Below are 21,560 nucleotides of genomic sequence, written 5' to 3' on the forward strand. Positions count from 1 at the left end.
GCTAGCTTTAAGCCTCTAGCTTTAGCCTGAACCTCAAGCTAGCTGTCAGTTAATTACTGCTAAATTAACTGACAGCTAGGGTCTTCATTGAAGGGTTCAATATTAATTCAGCGTCCGTGATAATTTATCCATAACAGCGTAACATGCAGTAACAATTTTACTGCTTTATGGTACTATGGCCACTTTTCGATATAAATGTAGTTACCTCTGAAATGCTTTGTAAAAATCCTGTTAACTGTCGACCTCTGATGACAGGGCAGGTTGGAGAATCCACTCAGCAGCAGAATCCATGCCGGGCTTTCCCTGCCTCCATTCATGTGAAGCGCTGTTTCATACGTTCAGTGATGCCTCTGCAGCCCACAGACGGAGCGATACACGAAGATACTACAGTGTGTGGGACCCTATCATCCAAGTCACGTCCTATATGATCAACCTCGACTGGTTTTGTTCACCAGGAAAAGAAGCAATCTCAACTAAATTCAGAGGATTACTTTCGAGGCGATTCTCACACGGACTGTCTACTGTGTTGACAAGGTAAGGGACAAATGCGCAAATTGTTTTCTCGTTTCATTAATTTTGCAGTGAAGATTTGCCAACACTTGTCTTGCCTTTTAACATGCACCTTTTGAAATCAAAACATGCTTCGGCGGACACTTTTCCCTTCATTGTGCAGCTCAAGCGTCATGCTGTCGGGCTGTGCTTTCATTGTGCACATGTCTCCAACTTTATTTAAAACCCGGACACCTGAAGAAAATTACCCAAACGTTTTTTTTTTTTTAAAGTTATTAGATTTCATTTTCTTGTGTTGCACTCTGGCTACCGTTAGTAAAACATCCATTTCCCCTCTTTGTGCGTCTTGGCACCGCAGCCGCGTTTGCCTTGCATCCCTGCCATTATATTGAGGGGGATAAGTTGCAGAATTTCGCACCACACTAGGGGTTGCTTTTTCAGCACTGGGCAGAAATCTGAACAGCCTGCTGCCACTTGTGGGGCCAGGATGCAGTTTTCGCCAGCAGCAGAACATGTGCCACCATATCACTCTCCACGTCCAAGGCTTTGAGGTGTTAATCTGACCACATCTGCCTTCTGCAGCCTGGCAGCATGTAGACAGGGCACTGATGAGCACTGGGGCACAGTAGTCTGCTCTAATGGTCTTTTCAATCTGTTTTATGATTCTGTTCTTCCGGCTCACCCTTGGAAACCTTTGCTTGGTGGTGCATGTGGTCTGCACATACAGACAGTAACCACTGTGTGATCCAGGCCATTAAAACACAGCCACAAGTAGTATGGTTGCCATAAACGAACAGCATTACATCTCTAAATGACTCTCTTGACTAACTCCAGCTGCGATATGAATGGATCACTTGTCTAATGTTAATGCACATCTAGTTGGTCTGCCAGAACAAAGCTGCGTTAATGGCTCCTAGTGTAGATGGAAATTACATGCTATTGTAATAGCCTCTGTAATTATTGTTGTGTGTGTGTGAAAGGGCACTGAGCCAGTTGGGAAAATAATGCAATTGTTATTCTGACTCTGGCTGAGGTAGAGTTGAGGATAGGAAGGGATTAAGGCTGAGAGGTCAAGCAAGTATAAAGAAGGCAACTTGGCAACATATTACATATGCACTTAAATGATGGAGAAATTGGAATATCGGCTGGAAGCTACAGGTCACATAGATCGTCAAGAATAGGTCTAAAGTGCTACATGATAAGATCCATGTTTAATGATTTTCATTTTATCTTCTTTTTCTCGCCTACTCCAAGTGAATGGCATTGCCAGGCAGTCATTTCTGCATTCTCTTATCTCAAAGAAGCAGTGAATAGTCTCACAATCTGTTGATCATCCTTCGCTGCCTTTGTCACTTCCTTAAAACCCGTGCTTTCCTTTCTAAAGACGAGGCCTGCCAGCTTCTGCTCCCATCCCCCCCCATTAGAGACCCTCTGCATCTTGCTCGTATGACTGACTGCAGTGGCTTCATACGAGTGTTGGAGCAATCATTAACTGTCTTTTCCACTATGCCTGTCATTTAGTGATGGACTCTGTGCTGAACTCCCAACCTTATGCTCAGCTTCATTAGCTACCTTAACTAGTATCGGCCGCAGTAGCTTCCCCTTGCATCATTTTCGTCTGTCTCAACCACCTCAAAGACTAAGACAATGTAAGAAGGATTTTTTTCTTCAGATTTCCTCTTACAAAGCAGAGAGCTAATCCTGCAGCCTACCCCTGCATGTGTTTTACACCAGTTTAGTTAAAACAAATCTGCCCTGCTACAAAATACCTGTAAACACTGCCTCAGCAGCTTCCTTTCCACAAGCTGCCTGTGGAATATTAAGAATGCTTTCGAGTGGAGATAAGGGCTTCTGAATATTTTAAAATCTCCGTGTATTTCTCACACTTCTACCATATCCAGCAAGCCTCTCTTTGCCATGTAATTATTCAGATAGTACTTTCTGGATGTAAATGTGTTATGAGCCATAGACGCTTCAAATGGATCTGTTTGTGTGTTCTGTCTTTGAATCCATGGAAGCCTGAAATTAAAATGAAATTATGAAAGGACCATCAGAGCAGCCTGAGGGGTAGATGGAGGAGCCTAAGACAAGTCGTGGCACAAATATTGCTTTCTAACCCCCCCAAGGGTTTACAATGAAAATAAGGGAGGATGACGGCAGAGAAGATTTTGCTATGCATGGTGATGACATAGCTGTTACTCATAGCTTGTCCCCCTCAGGTTTTATTAGGAGAGGCCAGGAGTCATGATGTCGTAATGATGCTTGTGGATGACAGCAATGATGAGTCAGCTGTAGCTGTATACTCTCAGATGTGCCGTAGCTTCAGGCAGTGTTCTTTTGCTTTGTTGAATTTTAATTACACTGCACTGTTTTACCGAGCAGAGCCCTGTCCGGTCCCACTACGTCTTGTTTCTTTTCAGCGGTTCACTTACGAGAACAGGACACCTTCTGTTTCCGAGGCGTCTCTCCCGCGCTGATAACACATGCTAGTTTGACTTGAGGGGACTCTTCAGGCACTCCTGTAATCATAGCCTGTGCACTTCCTTAGCTGCTGAGGTGGGTTGTATAGGAGCTGACAGCGGGCCAATTTAATTTCTTCAGCTTTCCTCCTGTGGATTTTTTTTGTAAAGGAAAGAGAACAAGTTGTTGTGCCACCTCAGGGAAGCAAGAGGAGAAAGTTATGTTTTTGTGCTTCAAACTGTGAGCTTTACAGAGAGCTGAACTTCTATTATGAGGTCTGTAGTCAACCAGGAATACATGAGGAGGGAGTGTGACACTTTCTCACTGTGGCCTGCCAGATAATAACGCACACTGAATGAATAGGCTCAGTGCTTGACTGAATTTACTAATCCTGATCCTCTGTGATTATCTGCCCTTTTTAGGGTTTTAGTCTGGAAAAAAATTACTTTCTGCTGCTTGCTCAGATTTATCCTTTTTTACTTTACATACAATTTTAGCTTTCCCACTTAGTTAATTGACAAAATAATTCATTCAGGGGTCAAACCATTACCCTAATGTTGTTCAGCACTGAAGCATGAAGAAAACTCCATTACATATACTGATGATTTTACTTTGGTTTACATACAGTATCTGCTGAGGGGTTTCTGTGCGTGCAGCAGCTTTTAACTTATGGATTGTTTTATAAAGAGCATTGTTTACCATTAAGGCATGTCTTCATGCCTGCAGGACTTACAGGAGTCTGTGCCTGGAGCATCCTCTCTGTGTTTATAGTGTTAGTGTTTCTGCACACATCATAAACACACTGAGGTTTGCAATATGTCTCATCATATCATGAGAATTCCACAGCCCTGTCGAGCCTTCTGCCTTGTCCATCTTTCATTAGCGAGGAGATGCTAAGAGCCATCTTTTTTGTCCTCACAAACATGCAGTGACACTGAGTCCTGTCTGTGTGTGATGCCATTCGTGCCACAGCTCGCTCCGTTGAAACGCTTTGGTGTGATAGCCTTCCTTTTTATTTGCCTTTCACCAGAAACTGGGACACTCATTTGTAGATATAAAGACATACTGTAGACCTGCGTTTGCCAGGGGACAATGTCAATTCTGGTGGGAGAGGGATGGAAAAGAGGAAGAGAGCCATGTTTGTATGCCTTCCAGCTTTTGGAGCATGCCCTGACTGTGAAAGGCCACAGCCATTGTTGGGTAACATAATCCACCAGGGAGGCCTTCAGCCAGACGCTGGGGAGGGCAGCCTATACACACATTTCCTCTCCCCCCTGAGTACAGATGCATATCCCTCTCTGAGCTGGAATCAGCGGCTGAATGCAAAGCAGTTTTCAAGTCTAACTGTACTTCTGTGCATAGTGATAGTATCCACATCTCATTATTGTTACCATTCTAAACACTAACTCTCTGCTCGCTGACTGCCAGCTTTAAACAGTCTTATTGATAGTGGTATATTCAGATATTCTCCTCTGAAGGTGACGAGCTGAATGGAGAAATAATTCCTTTGGGGAAACTCATCCCAGAGATAACTCTCTCTCTCTGCATGGTTTGAATTAAGTATGATGACGTGTTAGTCACCTGCACAACTGATACCCATATTATTAAGTCTGCAAGCAGCAGATCTGTGGTCTAATAATGGAATCAGGATGAAGCATTGACATACTGATGCCTCAGCATCCTAGCGCTTGCAGTCTTGACTGATGTCTTAAATAAACATGATGCTATTAACCATCATAGAGAAAGACTGCATTTTTAACAGACTGTCATTATAAAATTAGGCTGCAAATGTGTACATTTACCTTTGAGTCTACTGAAACCTTTGCTTCATCTCATTTTGGCTATTTGAAGAATTCAGAATCAAGTCTAGTGACCAAACCTGCTTGTAAATAGTAAACATAAGGATCCCCTGTGATAACAAAAATTGTTCTCAGAGTTCTAGCCTTGCTAAGCCCAATGTACACAGTAGTAGAAATCACACTATTATATTGTGGTATTGGCTGGAAAGTGGGTTTAAATGTTAACATTTGTATGCAGAGTGCATGGCGATGGATACTTTGAACCTACGTGTAGGCTAGTGTTGTGTGGTATACAGAAATTCTGCTTTTTTCTGTGCTTTTTATTTTAAATGGTACTGGAATTTCCAAGTGTTCGGTGCCGCTTCTTTGTCAAATATCGCTCAGATTCAAGTGACCAGTAGATATCAAACAGTCTCAACATACAGTGACACAGTGAAGTAGACTCTTACCAGCTGACTCTGGTCAACCATTCAGTTTAATATGGTACAACCTGCGTGAGCCTCAGCCACAGAAGAAGGCACCTCAGCCACTAACAGCAACAAAAGCGAGTCCTCCACCATAATAGCTCTGCATGCACAGGTGAACAGAAAGGGCTACCTTATCCACAGAGCCGACGCTGAACAACGGACTTATTGAACCTGCATTCTAAAGGTGCTGCAAACAGTTTTAACAGCGCAGACTTGCAAGATCCTCAGTGACAAAAATACAGACCTGTCCGAGGAATACAAAACACTACAGGTAAGCACAGAAGCTAGCTTGTAAGACCTCTTGTAGGATGATGATGGGCTGCTAAATTACATTACAGAAATGTAGTGTTGCCAAATCATGCCACATCACTTTCACCCATCAAGCAGCTCACAAAGCCTGGCAGGCATACAGGACATCAGGTGTCCTAAAACGACAAATTTATGATGCAGAGTTTTAAGGTGTCTTGTTCAGGTACTTTTACAAACCACTGAATAAGGGCTACTACAGTGTGAGATTTAATGGTCACCTAAAAAGAGAAAAAGTCATTCTCTTGCTAAAACTCTTTAAAATGTACTTTGTAAACGTAGTGAATATCATAGTTTTGCATAAGCACACAATAAGAACACATGACTATAGAATACCAAATTAAATAACTGATTTTAGATAAAGAATGAGTTTTTGATATAAATTGAACAACCAAGTTTTAATTTATTATTCTTTTTTTTTTTTTTTTTTTTTTTCACAATTTCGGTTGTTAATAAACTGTGATTTCCTAAATGTTATAATAACGTCTTAACATCCTGCTTCTGATCCCTAGTTATCGAGTGTCAAAGTATTGTTTCAAGTATTGTTTTAGTATCAGGTATCATGATACTAAACTAGGCATCAGTATCAATGTTACAGCTTTTGGTATCGTGACAACACCAGTGTGGACAGTTACACATTGCATGGTGGATGCTGGGTTTCTAAGTTTCCTTCAATGATTTTGAAAGAAAATGCTTTGCATAAGTTTATTTTACATGATCTGGATATCACAACGCTGGAATTATTTACAAATAAAAATTAGTTTAAATTACAAAAGTACAAAAGCTCTCAGCGGTGAAATGATAAGAGTTAAACAACCCCACGTTCAGGAGATTTGTTATTAATGCATAAAATCTACGTGTCCAGAAACTTGTGCAGTTATTCCATATTCCAAAGTAACTCTAAATCTAGTGATAGCGAACTCATTAACATGTTAATTTAATCATAGAGTTAAAAATGTGGAGCCTTGAAGTCTAACCTTATAACTTGAATAAAAAACAGAAAAATTACCATAACAGTATATTAAATATATATGAGAGTATGAGTCAACAGAATTGTTGAGCTTAACTATCTGGCCAGGATGACTAAAATTTCACCCAGAATGACCCAGAATGTTTTTTCCCATGAAATGTATTAAAGTTCCTCTGCTTCTATTTCCATCCTCATCAGGATTATATCGTACCATCAGAAGTCAAACAGCAGCGGAGCTGTTAAAATAATTTTCCATGAAAGGTTCACTTGTTCAATTGACTCAGTCAGAATTTCATAGGTCATATTAACATAATTTCTTTCTTTGTGTGTGAACAGTTTCTCACAGCCCCTCATTTTCTCAACTGTGGGGCAATGAGGGCCTTCATTTGTTAAAAGCTATTTTATAAAGTAAAATATGTAACACACATACGTCTTATAGAACAGCCAGGCCCCAGAAAGTAAAAATGTTAATGCCTTTCCAGACATCACTGATATATCTAAACAGGGGTTTTCCCTCCAAATCCAAACATCATTTAAAGCTTAAGACCCAGAGCAGCAGTGGAGGAGATGCCGGTGATGTTTTAGAATCACAGGCTGTTAGCTCTTGTACACGCTGTAGCTTGAGAAGCTCATTTGCATGCACACAGGCACTAGAAAAGTCAGGATGGTTTGTCTAGACTAGACTGACAGTGATGAGATAGAGGGCTGATGCCTCTTTTGAGGAGATTTTGACAAGATCTTGCTGTTTTGGCAGGAGGAAGTAAAGATTATTGCACCAATGTAGCAGTGTAAGCTAATCCTGAGTGATATGTGTTCTTTACCCGAGAGCACAGAGCTCATTTTAACCTGATTTTTTTGTCTGTGTGATTCCTTGGAGCAAATTATTACAACAATACCACATAGAAACATTTTTATAGTGCAGAGACTTTTTGTGACACTTATCTGGACAGAAAATAGCCTGTGTTATCATTGCAACAATTTATCCCTTTCTTTAGGCATCTGGATAAATTCTTAAATCAAATTTCTTATATTTGCAGCAATCATTAAACCATAGCTGGCTGAAATGATGGGTGTAATGGATATGGGCCAAAATCAGCATCATGCGAACTTGTTTAACCTCCATGCAGCACAGGTGTGACATCCTATTAAACAAATTAACTTGACATTTCACCGTTCCCCGACTCTGATGAGGGATTCTGCAGCACAGCTCAGATGCAGGTTAGATCCATTTATTGCAGTTTTCTGTTTAAGGAAATTTGGCACATATGGAACAGAAAAGTCTAAGTAAGGGAAGAAAAAACCTGAAATACATTTAAAATATCACTAATTTCTGGCTGTTAGCCTCTGTTCAAAGACTACTGCATCATCAAAAATATTGGATCAATGTTTTCGCTGCTCATTTTATATGAAGTGAGGAAGAGACCATTGCAGTCCCTTCTTTTAGAAATTGTCTCTTGATCTCTCTCAAATTTATGAAAGTGCTGATAAACTGGGTTAAGTTCTTCTGACACCTGTTATTCTAATTTATCATGCACCTTTAAGGAAAGTAAGTGCCTCTTCCTAGAGTTGAGCCACTGTATAATCCTGTTTTTGAAGTGCCGAAAGTTTTGCTTGGACTAAAACCTCTTCATTTGTTATGTTCAAGTTTTGAATTTGTCACTGGTTTGTCTTATGCCTCTGTGTTCTGCATTATTCAAAGCTGCACTGTTGACCTCCATTTCAAATGCATTAAATTTGATGAGACAGCTCCACAGTGAAATATTCCCCATTCCTTTTTAGTGGATTGCCTTTAATCTGAAAAAAGCAGTAGTTAATTTACTATTGTACAAACATAATAAAACTCAGATTAGTTTTTCGGAAAGTAAGCAGTGATCAGCAAGGCTGATGTCAATCAGATAAATTACAGAAAGTAATGCTGGATTACATGCTCAGTTTTCCCTGTAATCCCGCAGAGGAGTTAAAGACTTCATCACTGACAGTGAAAAAGCTCTACAAGGAGATAACAATGAATGGCTATTTCAGAAAATATCCCAGCCACAAATAGCCCACTGTCCTTTCCCTCCAGTTTCCATCATGGCTTTCCTCATATCATATTTTCCACTGGATTGTGAAGCAGCTTGTTGCTCGCAGTGTCAGTTTGCTGAGGACTGGCTTAGCACTGGAGCGAGAGGGCTCCTCTTGACCTGCCAGCATCGCTCCATGCCTCAGCTCTCTGCAGCGCCCCGTAGCTGCCGTCCTGGCTGCCTCCCAGCGGCTGTGACAGGAGAAGGAGGATGACGATGAATCAGGGGGCATGACGAAGATCTCCCCAGCACTGACTCCTCTCTGAGTGGACTGGGCACTGTCACGCAGTGTTCAATGTTCACAGTTACATTCAGCCATCTTAGAGCTCATAGGCAAATGTGGTACCAGAATGCTGGGCACTTCACTTATCTGCAAGGCTTGGTTTTCTTTGCCTTTAAGAGTTTAGGTGGAATGTGAATATTTGCAATTTTGGAATTATTATCATTGGAATTCATTCAATTTAATTAATTCAATAATTAAATATTTTAAACAAGCCTTCAGGTTAAAATACACATTTGTTGGGACTCCACAGGAGGTCTAGACTGTCATGTGACCCAACATCAAGAAAAGTCTTTGAGAGCTCAGCTTGTGTTTATTTAAAGCAAGGGGATTTATTTAAGAGCTTGTTACACAAGATAAGCTGTAAAAGGTACAGCACTAAATGGAGTAGGGAGGCCTATTTGTAAATGTCCGGAAGTGCCTGGCTTTAAGTGTCGAGCTGAGAAATGAATAGAGGCCATAAGCCTGGGGGGCAATTCCAACAATGGGTAATTGAAAGGGTAGATATTTTGTGATGACAGCCTTTAATTGATGTCATCGCTTTGGAATGGACTGTGATATGAGATTTTTATTGAGCTCATCTAAACGCTGTCAGCTCTCTGTCAGTGCAGAGAAAGCATAAGGTGAAGGATGGCCTAAGTCAACTGAATCTCAGAGCAGGAATTCTGATCAGTCCATGGCTGAATTTCTCCCTTCTCAAGCTGGCTGACTCTGGGCTTGCTACATAACTTTACTTTGATTGTATCTTTTACAACTAGAGCCAACAAGAGATGGTCTGAGACAGAACAGACTACATACACAGTTGTTTTAGATCAGAAGAAAAGACCTTTAGCACCTTCCTCTACTTGACTTTAATAGAGACAGCCTCTCAAGCATATATCGCCCGTCCTCCCTGTAGGGAACAGGGAACTTTTCCTGCAGTGAAATGTTGAACTGCTGGCCGTCCTTCTGTGCCAGCATGTAGTGCTCACAGCTCTTCTGTCTCATCCTGCTCTGAAATTCTAATCCTTTTCCTCTTAAAAGCATAAATCATAAGGTAGTGAGATATATATCTTGGACATGTCTGTGGCTGATTAGATTTTAAGTGTTCTTGTCCTGTAATTTGTAAGCATACATCTAACATGCAGTAATCTTGATATGGCTGCATGATCCATAGGATTAGTTTGGATTAGCAGTCCTATCCAATTTCACATGACAGCAATATTAATCTGTTTTTGAACTAATGATCCTGTTGGGAAAACATTTATCCTCACATGCAACTGCAACTGCAGCCCTTTTGACCCAACGTTTAAATAATTGATAAAAAAAACAGACAGGGTGTTCACATGTAGTCATAACATGCACTGGAATTTTATATACAGCCCACAAACTGAGAAATGTCCATGTGAGGAAAGGCATGGCCCTAAAACTCTGCCAGATTTCATTTCACGCTCTGCAGAGCACAGCCTCTGAGACGGTGACATTTACATGGCCCTCTATACCACCGCCAGTTGCTGCAGGCCCAAGGCGCTGGCTAAATCAGGCACAAGGGCCAGTGGATGAGGAGGCACTGGGAGTGGGAGAACAAGCAGCAGAAAGCTAATGTGCTATGCAGAAGGAGAACACAGAGTACACGGGCTTATGTTCAAAGTCGTGTATCATTTAAAAGGCATCTTCGGTATAAATACTGAACTTTGAAGGAACATGCATTGTGTGAAATATATGAATTCTACAGTTATAATGTATCATCTTTGGGTCCTTACTGACTCTAGGATGGTACAGCATGTAGCTTCTGCAAATCTTAAACCACAACAGCAAATTAGAACAACTGGCTCGCAACTATTCTGATAATCAATTAAGAATTTTCAAATCCTATTCAATGCGGATCTCTTTGTTTATAGTCCAATCTATAGCCTGACATGTTAGAATTGAGAGATTTCTACAACCTTGGCAGACACCCATGCAGATGCACGCTGCAAGTAATAGCCACTTTGCTTCAAGAATGCAATGCAGTCAGTGTGTTCTGCCTACTGATTTTCTGTGTGCAGCAGAAGCCTGCAGAAACACCAGTACTATTCCAATTACAAATGAAAACCTAACACCTTAACACCAAAATAATGTGTCTTACCTACACATCGGATATACACCTCTGTACTGACCTTTCAGTGCATAAGTGCAACAAAAACAGCTCATTAAGGCAAAGGTCATTATACAAACAATCGCATGTGCAGCAGTATTATTGACTGTTTGTGAGTGGGGGAGGGGATGATTGCTCAGTCAGTAAGACCAGCTTTTCTAAGGATTATCTACTCCCAAGACCAACTGGTCATCTCCAAACCAAAGGTCAGTATGAATGCTAGTTAACCCCTCACGACTTTAACACACTCACTCTATCTCTATTTAATCTGATTGTGTCTCCACCCCTTGGTAGCTTACTGCTCCATCCCAGCCTGCACGAGTCATTCAGTGATGCTGAGCTCCATGTTGGCTCTCTTCTTCTGGATGACGCCCTCCTTATAGGTTTCCCTGTAGGTTGGAATAAACACACACAGAAGCTGAATGCTGAACTATAACAGGCTGCGTTCAAAGGAAACCCTTTGGCAATAGGAGAATGTTTCCCCTCCTCAAACCCTTACAGACTGCCTTCACAGGTCTCCCAATAAGCTTTTGAAAGTGTATAAAGACAATGCACTTCTCCTTTATATAAGAACTTGCACAAGGCAACTTTGGCATCATCCCCTAATGCTGTAACATCTGAGACTGTTCTACTGCAGAGCCAGTTTGGCACATATTCCCTGCTCATTTCAGCCTTCAAATCCTGGCTTTGCTTTGTTTTTGTTCCCTGGCAAGTCACTTTGCTATGGTACTTTTTCCCAGGTGGTGTGAAACTGTAGAGCAGTGTGTGTAAACACATCAGTCAGTGTGTACTGGGAGACTAGAGCCGGATCAACACAGAGAACCGTGGAGCTGAACGTGACAGCCTTTCATTGTCAGCAGAACTGTTATATTTAGGTTACAACATATTTCAGTGAAATGTTGAGCCGTGACTGTGACTGCAGCACAGTCACATGTAGGAGGTGGAGAGGCAGATGGACACTATGATGGCAGTAGCTTGAGAGCAGGTGGAGGTCAGCAGTGCTACCACGCAGTCTCAACTTGTCTGTTCATCACAGTACAGTGAATCAATAAGGCCGTCAAGCAGATGAGTCTGCACTGCGAGTCCATTATGAAGTGGTAAATCTAGCTGCAACGCTTACTAACCGCCATAATGAGGTGGTAACAAAGTTATGGAATCATTAGCGAAGCATGTGCCCTGGCAGGACAGGGAGGGAAAGCAAGCTTGGTGAGGTTACTGCATGACAGATGGTGACTGTATGTGTGTGTCAGTGTGTGAATGAGTGAACGGTTGGTGCTGCTGCTCAGGGTTGTTTTTGTGAAGAAATATGAAAAAACACGCAAATATTGTCCTGAACTTTGTATATTGATAGCTGTGGGGATAAGGCATTTCTGGCAGTTTCTCACTAGTTTAATACATAAACAGGTTTGGAGTACTATTCATTTGAATAACAGTGAATTTAGTCAGTTTTTGTATCATAAAAATACTTTAATGTGCTGTTTGAGAAGTGGCTTCCTTCATTTTCTGTTTTCTGCTATCTGTGATCATTTGTATCATCTACCTATTTTGTAATTAAACTGGAATCAAACGACCCAATCAGTCACATTTTATGAAGGATAATTATCTGAAATAATAACTCAAATGGAAACAAAGCCACCCTCATTTTTCATTTGCATTATTTCCTGGATTATCTGATGGTTCAAAGAGACAATCATTTTTCAAATTAAATCTCTGAGGATTACAGGAGCCAGCAAACCAATTGACGGTTCTTAGCATTGTTTTCATGTTTCACATGAGACGTTTAAACATCAGTCTGTATAGCATGTCAATGAAGTGTGGGAGAATAACCGCAGCTACTTGTGTGGGGTTTTTAAGTCCAGCTATAAATCACCATGTTGGCTGCAGAGAGAGGGAAACAAGAGTGGAGGCACAGGGGGGAGAAAAATGTGGTACAAAGCCAGGACATGACTGATGCCAAGGTGGCAGGAATGGAAGAAGTATGAGGAAGAGAAAAGATAAGAGAGAAAAAGGTTCTCAATTATATAACCTGCATGAATGGACACTGACGGACAGAGCCCTGTTTATGGCTAATTATCTAGATTGCTCCTCTGTTGAATAATTTTTATTATGCTGGAACATGCTGAAAATATAGGGCTTACTTTTAGTAGTTGATGTAAGGCAAATTTGCTTCAGTTTTTCTGTACAGTATGTACAACTTAAACGTATATTTAAGGGAGTTATTCACATAATTGGGTGCCTGCATCATGCATAGTACTTTACCTTTAGTCATTTCAGTGCAGTAAGTTCTCCATGCTGTCTTTTCTCTTCATATTGACTCAAATTATGTAATCTGAACTGCTGCCAGAGGATTTTTGAAGAATAGATTCCTCTTTGACTCTTTACAACCTCAAATTATCCTGCCAACTGACCGATGGCGAACATTGCCCTCCTCCCAATTTTCCACCTGCAGAGGGGCCAGGAGGGGAATGAATCAGCAGACCCAGCTACGAGGTCCCCTTCATTCTGCCTCTTCCCTTTCTCTTGACCTCCACGCCCACTCTTTCGTGACAGAAAAATTTAGTGTCTAGATTTATTAGTAATTTAATTAGCAGCAAAGAAAAAGGTCATAAGCGCTGGGATCTTTGCACATGTGCGGTGGAGAGAGTTCTCTGCTAATTGAGCACAAACTGGACAGACAGCTGGAGGTCGGGCATCAGTCTGGCCCTGTGGGCTGAGTGATGGGCCAATGCTGTGGAATTAGCCGGCTTCTCGTCCCGTTATTGGTCGCCACTTTTTCAGGTCACTACTTACGCCTGTATTCTCTCTGAGCCTTCAAAGGGATGTGCCATTTTTAGTATAGATAATCCAGATATATATCATAAAGTGGTCTTGGATGGAATTCAGGACGGGAGATTTGCTTGGAGATCAAAACATAATTTTGGCTAAAACTAAGTGATGGTGTGTGTTTGTGTATGTGAGGGAGAGAGAGAGAAAGGGAGGAAGATGAATGTCCCTCAGAGCAAGTGAATGCAGCTTGGAGGATGACTTCAGCACCATGGACAGCGTCTCATGCTCCATGCAAATTACAATGCTCTTTTATCAGTGTCGCTACACTCCATCTGTTCCCTTTCACTCACGCACACAAACACACAGACACAGTCAAAAGCAAACACGCAGATTAATGAATGTGGCTGTGCAGCAAAGATCTAAGGAGCAAGACTCTGTGATGATCTCAGCAAACACAAAAGTTTGCAGCCAACAAAAGGAGCTGAGCTTAAATTAGCACTATGTGATATTTTATGCTTTATTTCTACAGGCTGCTCTGACACCTTGTGCATTTACTAAAAGGTTTTTGGAGCAAATGGTGACACTGTTTAAAGGCTTAGTTTGATTGTTGCTTTTTCATCATTAGTGCAAAAATAGGACTTTGTCATAGACTGTAAACAGTTTTTTCTGTTTTTTTATTAACAAGAATGTTTCCAGTAGAAAAAAGGATTTGATATCAGCATCAGTTATAAATGTTGCTTCCTCTGCTTCTGCTGCTTCATAACTCTTGATCCAAAGGGCTGTTTATTGTCTCCTGGCTGGCAATGTTTGCAACATACTGAGTTCAAAGGGATGCTGGGTTGAGAGAATGTGATTTTCACCATAAGCTTCTATGTAGTTCCTGTCAAACATAGCGTAGCTCCGATGTAAATGATCAAAACACTCTCACACCTTACAACACTGGGAATCTAGAGACTGAGCAGTTTCATCCCCACTGTACAGGTACATTTATTTCCATTTTACTCCCTTCCCGGTCTCCATTAAGACAAGCATGTCATTGAACTTTACGGTGCAGATAAGATGTTCTTGCTTGGTTGTACTGACAAAGGTTCTGGTCTCTTTCTGAGAAATTCTTGTCTTGTTTTCCTGTTTGTCATGTCAAAAAAAGAATGAGTGGAAAATGCAAACAGGCATGTGTTTTACTCACTAACTTGAGATCAGAAAGCAAATCAATTAATTGCACTGTCACTTTTTGAAATGAAATGGATCTAATTCATTATGAACAGCAAGCAGGCCTTTGTTCTCTAATTAGCAAGTTGTTGAGAGAAGGATGCTTTTTTTCCTTCTGAAATTGCTTTGCCAGGCAGACAGACAGTGAAAGCCTGCGTGTCGAAAGCATGAAATACTGGCATCTGCGAGGACACCCAAATCTCCTTGGCGGTTCTGGCAGAGAGAGAGAGGAGAGTGCACAGGCAGCAGAAAATGGCTTAGTCAGGGTCATCACTGGCCAATAGCTTTGGATAGCTGTGACAAGCTAGGGCATTTTCTCAGGCTCCAATAAGCTAAGAGAGAAAGATCTTCTAGACGCCGCATTGCCAACAAACGCTTTTCTCACGGTCTTCATCGGCCACAATTATCATACATTTTATAGAGTGATTCAGAGTGTGGTGTTTACACAACACTTAACAGAAGCTTCCAGCGCCGCTGATAGTCTTTGAAGATCAACTGAAAAGGATGCTGACTCTTCTTTCTTTTTCTTTTTTTTACTGCAGGCTAAACATTGATTTTGTGATTGACTTCTCTAGAGAAAAGTGGGGCTTCATTCACCAATATTTTTTTTCTTAAATTTGTTGTAAAGAAGATCCTAGGAAGTGTGTTTGGATGATTAATGAAGATATTCTTAAATCGTAGAATTATTCACTGCTTTGTTCTTAAACTAGCAAATTCCATGTCCTTGTTAGCTTGAAACTTACCTTTCCCTTATTAACATAGAGATTTGCCCTTGTAATTTCCATATGAGGGCAAGAGGACCCTTACGAGGGCTGTGTGCAAATGCAGAGGTCACCCAGGATAGGGAAGAGAGGACTCAGGAATAACCCAATTAAAATACTAAACAATTGCACCCTGGATGCAAAACAGGCTCATTTAATTATACGATTGTAGGCACCAGAAGTGGTTCTATATAGGCTACTGCAAAAAGATACATAGGATATCATTAGTTCAGAAAGCACTGTCATTAGAACAGCACCAGATAAAGATAAGTAGTTTAATCATGGGGAAAAAAACAAGAGAACGCTAAGAAGGAGACAACCCTAACCCATATTTTTCATGATCAACGTAATTCAATGATAGATTTGTTCTAAAAGCTGGTGCCTGTGTAGAATGGTAGCATATTATTTATTATTTTCACTTTACCCTCTATATAATATAACCTGGTAGTCTTTTGAGGTTAAGATGTTTTTAAAACAAAGACCTAGCCAAGACAGCACCCCTTTGACATTTTATGAGTAAGTGCTTTATTTTCAACATAAATTAAAAAAATCAGCTGTAGGACTGGAGGCATTTTGTTTTTGGGTTGGCTATCTGTCTGACTGCCTATCCAGGCCATTCTTATGAACATGCTCTCTGAAGTATTGATGCTCAGTATTCAAAAATGTCTCTACTGTTACGGTGCTTTTTATTCAGAATGGCACTGTACTAAATTTCCTGATGTTTAGTACTATTTGTAAGTCAAATCTTGCTCTGGTGTAAGTGACCGATAGAGTATTAAGAAGGCTGGGAGATCACAGTGTTAGCAAGGTAGGCAGGCACAGTGCCAAAGGTGCTGTGAAACAGCATAGTAAAAATGCATCTTTAGCATGACAGGCATCTTGGAAAATGTGAGTTCCAAAAGGCCTCATGAGTTCAGCTAAGTTTTTTTGGTGTCTTGTTTCTCTGCTTTAAGCTGAAAAGCTTAAAATGTGGCTACTTACTTAGGTTACAGGCCCCTATGGTGGCTCTATGGAGTGAGATTGAAAAATACAAAAATTAAATGGGATTTTGTTACTATAAGAACGTTTTTATTGTAATGGCCTACTCAGGTTTAAAGAATCATTAATGTACAGAATAATGTGAGCATTGGTGTAACACTCCCACAATGCCAACATTTTCTCTCATGTATGACCATGAAAACATCATTATCCAACAGCTGACCTCTTCTTCCCAATAAAAATCCTCCTCCGTGGATCTACAGAACAGATTCCAATATTAAATTGATTGGACACAACACATAAACATCTGCCTGGCATTGGTTTATTCCACATAATTTGCCTTTGGCCAGCGTTTGCCAACGGGGCTATTATTGGCCAATATTGATGTTAAACCAATGCATCTGTGCATCCTTGACTTTGAGAGATTTTTTTAACTTTAACTTAGACTTCAAACTGCAAAAAACTCAGAATGAGTCTTTCTATTCTACAACTCTTCTAGTTCCATAGCCATTATAAACTGTCCTTGGAAAAAAAAAGGGTTTTTTTCAGTGACTACTGTTGCACATTGAATGACTCTAACCTACAGTATGACAGATTTAACTGTCACTAATAATCATTTTGATCATCTTATCTGCTTGTTTCTTCATAGGTTAATCCTCATCGTATTTTTAAGGTGCCAAAGGTGATGTTGTCAAGTTGCCCGAATTTACAGTTTTTACAAAATATTCAGCCACCTCTGTCTGCAGTTGCAGGTGATGTGCTGTGCTCTCCATCACATCACCCATGGAGCGTGGCCATTCACACAGACAATAGGGGTTACGTGTGAAGTGAGGGGATGACAAACAGCTCATCATGATTATGTGCAAGAAATACAAAATAAAAAGATTTGGCATGGGTCCACAACTTAAATCCAAGCTGAGACTGAGGTCTTAAAGGGGCTAGCCCAAATCAATTGTCAGGTCACACGTGTGTTACTCGAGTCAGAGTCTCACGCTGAAGTCCCCATGTATGACACAGTCAGTTTATTTTCTATATTTTGGGACCCTTTTCCTCCGATAAGTTTGCAAGCAAACAATATGTCCTTGCCTTGTAAGCGTTCAATCAAACATCAGCCTGCCCACTCAAAGGCCTGGAGGCAAAGGATCCTGCTGTAACTCCAAGGTCTTATGTTTTTATTTCAACAATATATACAAACAAAGCATTTGTCAAATCACTCTGGCATGCTTTTGGGCTGCTAAATGTTTGTTATTGAGTTTTGACTTTAACCTCTTTTGGCATTTGTTCTTAAATAATTCAGCTTCCAAACAGACTTGTCCTTGAAACGGTGTACTGCATCCTGAAGAGGTACCTTTATCTGATTTGTATTCCATGTGTAGATGTCTGCAGCCCTAAAAAAACATTAATAAATCCTGATGAAAGTTGTTTTTCAATCGTACTCAGGCACAGCAGGAGGGAGGTACCTCAGAAAGGCTGCAGTCAAACAGAGTCACGATACATATTTGCTGCTGCACACTGAGATTATTCTTTGCATGTCAAAGTGCCTGATTCTCTCTTCTCCCTGATTCTTGTCGCTGGAGATGCATAGAAGCATATATGTTGTTGAAGTTCAGTGGCCCGAACACGGCAGATGTACTTCCTGTGTTGACAGACACGCAAGCCCTGTCTCTAAAGCCACTTTGCATTTGTTTGCCGTGATGACATCCAGTCGGACCCTCTCAGTTCAGCCAAGCTGAACATGTTCAAGAGCCTTTTTGTTTGTTTTATGATGATGCTTTTATAACATTAGGGTTTTTTTTTTTAAGAGCTTTGAAACAGGCGAGTACACAAAAACACAGATATGGAGCACAGAGCAATAGATATAAAATAAGACTGTGCATGCATAAAAGACACACACTTGATGATGTCATTTGTATAATCTGATGGAATCTGGGCCAGCGTTGACGGGGAGGCAGCCGACAGGATGAGCAGTCACTGTCATCATCATTTGATGTGTAGGAGGGGAGGTATGGAGTGTGCGTTTGTTTGTGTGCAGCATGGAGTGGTGTCATGGAATAAACAATTCCTGATTTGCTTTATATGAAGGTTCCAACAAACAAAATGTACCAAAGCATGAGTCATATGTTGAATTGTTGTATTTTATTTGGTCACTTTTATTAAAACAAAGTGGCTCTGCTAAATGTGCACCATTAAAACAATAGTCATTTGTGTTCAGCTGATCTAAACAGGTAAAATGAGAAAAACATGTCAAAAAAACTCAAACTAATAAAGATGAATTTGTCTTGACTTGTCTATTACTTTGAAGCACCCCTCATGTGCAGATGACTGTAGTAAAGGCTTTAATTAACATGAAGTGTTTATACCCAGCTGTGATGGATGGCAGGCTCTCAAATCAGTCATTCATTGATTTTAATTTTACTCGCCTTTCAAATATTAGTTTAGAATCTCTTGTATTTTCAAAAGCCAGATATTTTTGAGGTATTCCCTGAACAGTTTTATGAAAAAAATGCTGATTTGGTTTCAGGCCACACAATAAATTCTTGGAGCAAATCCTGTAGAACTAATACCAGGAATTTAGACATCTAATTAAGGTTCTTCTCATCGCCAAGCAGTAATTACGGTGAATTTACTCTCATGATGGACAGAAATTTAATAAAGTGGTTTGGATATCTACAACAAATGAAAACACTGAAGTATTGAAATGCTTAATTAATGATTAAGACACAAGCATCCTTATCATTGTATCTGTGAAAAGTAAGTTTAGAATGCCCTGTAAAAACTGCCCCCCCCCAGCAGTATAGCCAGAGTAATAGGATAGCTAACAATCAAAGTGTGTCTATTGATTTTTACACCGGCCCAATACAAACTAGACCACACTGTAGTGATGCATCAACGTGCTCTGATTGCCCCAAAGCAAACGCCAATAAAAATGATTATCTGACCGCTGTGTGAGAGTGTAGTAAAGAGGGCAAATGTGTTACAGAGTGGGACACCAGAGCTCTGTTGTCACACATCTAGTTACCTCTCAGGGCAATGTTTAAATTTTCTTTTTAGTCACTCTGACATATTGCTAAATTTCACAAAATAGCAGCTGGTGACACTGTTTTGAATGTGTTAGGTATATCTGATATGATTTATTCCACTTGCTCACAAAGGTAGATGGGTTCTGAAACTTGTATTTGATCTCAAATACTCTGATGATTTCTTTGATCTACAGAGAAGGAGCTCTTCCGTCTTACAATTCATGTCTTACTGCAACTTAAACAGCAGTTTGTGTCCTTTATGCCTTAGTGAACAAAAAGTCAAGTCCAGGATTTTGCTTCTCTGTCTTTTTGAAGTGAATTCTCATTGTTTCTTTTTGTACACAGAGTCTAGAATTATATGCGAGCTAATCATTTACATATTGCATGGCTTTGTGTTTTAGCATATGCATGAATGTGCATTAAGCCTGTGTTCACAGTAATCCTCTATACATATGCTTGCATGTCTGTGTGTATTTATGGTGGTGGATGCTTGTGAGTGGGCGCACTAGAATGTTTTGTGTCTGAATTAGAAAAACATACCATCTAGTGAGGCAGCCTTTGAGGGTGGAGCCATCCCTGTCAGAATGGTGCTGCTGGCTGCTGGCCTCACGGCACCAGATTCTTCTCAGGTGATTACTTACTTTTAGTCCTCCCTGATGATGTAACACCTGCACTTGTTGCCAACTATAACCTACACACGACTTATCTTAACTCTTTTAAGTCTGTCAGTGTCTCTGGCACAGCTGGGCATGTGCAGAAGAGACGTTAACTTTTAAAATGCAAAAGCAGACCAAATGTTAAAGCTGGGATGCTATAAAGAGATGCTTTAGACCTGTGCAAATTCAGACCGCCACAATTAGGCTATAGGCTCTTTGCAGCAGCAGAGAGCTACACATGGGGGGCAAGAAGTGATTTCTGCATAGAGAAATGCTACCAAAAGGCCATGTTTTATGCCGTTCTCAACTATGCCAAACATTCAAAGAGCCAAATTAAAACATTCTTAAGCTAGAGATCATGTATGGTCCATTTCCACAAGGCAGTTTGGCTCAGTACAGTTTTTCTGTGGTTTTAACTCTGATCTGGTCCGTGTTTCCTCAGCTGATGTCAGTCCAGTCTTGCTCATTGTGACAGGAAATCCATATCTATTAAGAGATCCAGATCAAAAGGCTAAATTCAGTGTAGAGCTGGTTATTTGGCTGTTAAACAGCACTTCATTTTTAACATTGGGGCTTTTTAAATGTGGAATAAATAATGATAAAAATTAAGGAAAGAAAACAGGAGCTAGTTATAGTGGCTCACATTGAAGTGGAGTTTCATAAAAATGGCTTGTTCACAAATGGCACATCATTGCTTCGTCCCTTACCCTATAAAGTTTATTGAGTTCATAGTAAATCAATTAAACTACGGAAAAAATACCATTTTATAAAGTGCGGGGGTCATTCTTTATATATTTGGGAATTATGATAATTGCAGCATGCAGGTCCATTTAGAGCTTTAAGGTACTAACTTTACACCGATCCCATTAATTTCCTTGGAATCTGCTGATATGATGCCACAAAAGGTGCTGCAACAAGCTCCTCCGTAAGTGCCAGAAAAATAATGTCCATCAGACGGTGTGACACTAGGGTCACTTATTTAGGTGTAAAATTAAAGTCTCATTTGAAGCATTTGTACACACACAGCACATTTATGTGTGTACGCAGCTGTTTGTGTAGTATTCCCTCTAAGCCCTATTTTGTTCAGCATGTGTAATCCCCTTAAATTCCCCACTGATAGCCTGACTACCTTCACTTCAGATTAGCAGAGGTACAGATCAAGGAGTGCTCAACCAGCAGTATGTAGGACGACACATACG

At 40.5% G+C, this 21,560-nt stretch overlaps 1 protein-coding gene across 1 annotated transcript in view; it reads left to right on the forward strand.

Annotated features, from left to right (window-relative positions):
* Nucleotides 1-401: 401 nt before the first annotated feature.
* The window catches only part of dlgap1b (discs, large (Drosophila) homolog-associated protein 1b), a 142,855-nt gene continuing 121,696 nt past the window's right edge, over nt 402-21,560 (forward strand). Inside the window, exon 1 of the mRNA XM_041814692.1 lies at nt 402-534. The gene's annotated coding sequence lies outside the window, so the exon portion shown is untranslated. The remainder of the gene's footprint in view (nt 535-21,560) is intronic.

This window comes from Cheilinus undulatus, linkage group 19 (assembly GCF_018320785.1).
Source record: "Cheilinus undulatus linkage group 19, ASM1832078v1, whole genome shotgun sequence".
Lineage (NCBI taxonomy): Eukaryota > Metazoa > Chordata > Actinopteri > Labriformes > Labridae > Cheilinus > Cheilinus undulatus.